The sequence below is a fragment of the Morus notabilis genome, unplaced genomic scaffold (assembly GCF_000414095.1).
Source record: "Morus notabilis unplaced genomic scaffold, ASM41409v2 Scaffold834, whole genome shotgun sequence".
NCBI classification, from domain to species: Eukaryota; Viridiplantae; Streptophyta; class Magnoliopsida; order Rosales; family Moraceae; genus Morus; species Morus notabilis.
The window spans coordinates 11,367-14,476 of NW_010357939.1; positions in this window are offsets into that span (position 1 = coordinate 11,367).

Here is a 3,110-nt window from a genome sequence, read left to right on the forward strand (position 1 = left end):
ACGCTTTAGTTTGATTGCAGCGCTTTAGGGCTCATGAACTATTACCGCATATTCTTCGAGACTCAAAAATATCCTAAAGAAGAACGTACGGACCGATCAATTTGCTCCGGCGGTGCCCCGGGGTGCCCCGTGGGTGCCCCGGGGGTTAATTGTTTTCTTTTTTTTTTTTTTGAATTGAGAAACCCTAACCCTGATGTGCGATTATTATTATTTTTTTTTACTAAGAAAAGAAAAAAAACTATTACCGCATATTCTTCGAGACTCAAAAATATCCTAAAGAAGAACGTACGGACCGATCAATTTGCTCCGGCGGTGCCCCGGGGTGCCCCGTGGGTGCCCCGGGGGTTAATTGTTTTCTTTTTTTTTTTTTTGAATTGAGAAACCCTAACCCTGATGTGCGATTATTATTATTTTTTTTTACTAAGAAAAGAAAAAAAACGCTATTAAACAAGAAAAAAAGGATAGCAAAACCTAACGATCCTAAAATATGATACCAACTGATACGAACCCCGCCAATAATGTGACAAAACCCGTAGCCAAATATGGGATACGATCCAAGATCTTCAAGAATTGATGGAAACCGCGACCCGTTGCTTAGCAAAGCAAGAACCTTATTATGGTGAAGATGCTACAAACGAGTATGGAAATTCCGTTTGATAAGTCGGGTTTGAACACCACAAGGAAAACCTTGATAAGTTCAGAATAATTCTTCAAGAAGTCAAGAAGAATATCTCACAAAGTGAATAAACATCAAAAACTTTTATTAATTTTCGTTTTTTAGCCTTAAAGAGCCAAAAACAAGCTGAAAAAGGTTTAAAAATTAAAAAGTCCTATTCTATCTTTAATGAGATAGAAACCTAAAATAAGATAAACCCTAAAAATAAGATAAAATGCGCCTAAAGCTTACCCTAGGGAAGGAATCCGAATTTGACTCCAACTCCTTCCTTCTAAACGCCTAAAGATAATCTCTTAGGGAAGGAATCCGAATTTGAATCTAACTCTTTCCGTAAAAATGCCTATTATGCAATTTAAATGTTTAAATTGAACCTTAAACCTAAAAAGATAGAATTATGATAAAAGGAAAGTCTTTATTTGGAATTTGACTTGATCCTTTGCTGGAAATTGTGCCTAACTTCTTGGAACTTGTTGGAATGTGCGCCTAACCCCTTGGAATATGCAAGTTGGCCATGCAATGGCTTGATAGACGTTTAAGGTTGATTGTCTTTCTTCCGGATTGACTTTGATGGCTATGTTCTCATCATTGCCCCCCTCCTCTTGAAAAGGATTTGTCCTCAAATCATCACCTTTTCCTTTGGGTAGTAACGTAGTACGCCGTGGTGCCAGAAATCTTTCTTTCCCCATGTGTAACCACACCTAATCGCCGGGCTAAAAAATCAGCCGTACCTTCTCATGTAGTTGTTCAAATTCCTACAAGAGAGAAACAACAACACTAGGCAACAAAGAATCAAGTTGGTTAGTGCGTAAAGAGGTCTCATGTAGTTGTTCAAATTCCTATACCGTTTCCGGTTTACAAAATTTCTACTAAAAAAAATAAAATAAACCCTAACGGCGATGATAGACCGTATATCTAATTACATTGTAATGAACAAATTCCTATACAACCATTCTAAACTCTAAGGAGCCATAACCGGTAAAAATTAAATAATCAAAAAACCATTGATAATTTATAAATAATAATCAATAATAATTATTTAATCATTCATTCACCATATATTCATGATGACAACATAATAAAGAAACCCTAGAGTGCCATCTCTCTAAAATATCAATTCAAGCATAAAAGAGATATTTTTTAGATCACAAATCTATATACATAGCATAATCATGAATAAATAACCATGGCTCTGATACCAATTGTTGGAAAATAATAGCATCGAGTGTGCAACAGAATTTTTTTATAAATTTAAATCAATGTCAAAGCCAATCAAGAACATGTTTATGATGCTATATAACATAAATACTAAAGATCTAAATCATACCTTTTGAGATTTTAGGAAATTACATGTCTGACAGATCAAAGCGTTCCAAACAGCAACCGGAAGAGCCTCAACGAACTGGTCTTCTTTGCTATTCTCGTTTCCACGATCGGAGTGCGGGTGGTCACATGTCATTCAATCTCCTCTTGCTATTCTTGATCTCCTTCCAATCACAAGAGAGCCAAAGAAAAAATTGTTCTTGAGAATTAAATAATTTTTCCTCTCAGGAATCTTTTATCAATAGCCTCCAAAAAGTCTCTCAAGTGATCTTATGAGTAATGTGACTTCTTAATAGGCTATTTATAGTGTTTTGGAAGTCATACTTTCGTAACAATTAGGTTTCCCAAAGTTCTAATCGCATCCAGAGTCGATTTTGCCATGTCATCATGCATTTTACGTTACAACCGGTCGACCGGTGACAGAGACGTTATAACTCACCGGTCGACCTGTCCTTCACGAACCGGTCGACCTGTGACCGGTCTACCCAACCGGTTGTCCTGTCTGCACCGACGAAAGTTGTTTTCCTAGTTTTTCAACACGGGAAACTTGCATAGAGCCTAAGTTTTGATTCAAGCAACCTAATAGAGAAATTATCTGATCGAAACAGTCATATAATAGTCTTCCCATATTAAACAACTCTTAAAATAATAATTCAACCAATTTATCTAGAATTAATTTATCAATTAATTCACCCGATAAATCACTCATGAATTAACCATTCTTATATTAACTTTGAACCTCTTTTACGGAAATAACACAAGTTACCAATGTGTAGGAAATACGCCGTATCGTTACAGGAAATTATGTGAGCTAGCAAAGAGACCCGATGCACATATATAAATCAAGCTCCTATAATCATAACGCTACTTCTAAACCAACAAGTCCGTCTCATGATTATAAAACTCTAGCGCTATTCCACTAAAAACCTAGAGCTGCACTCTCGATTTATATAGCGTATTTACAAAGCTCTGATTAGCTCTAGTCCATGACTCAATATATTAGTGTATCATCCCCATAGGATATCCATAATCGACTTGAGGTCAAGTTCCATTTTACCTTCCCGATTACATTTATCTTATGTTCCATTATCATACCATCGGAAAAATACTATTC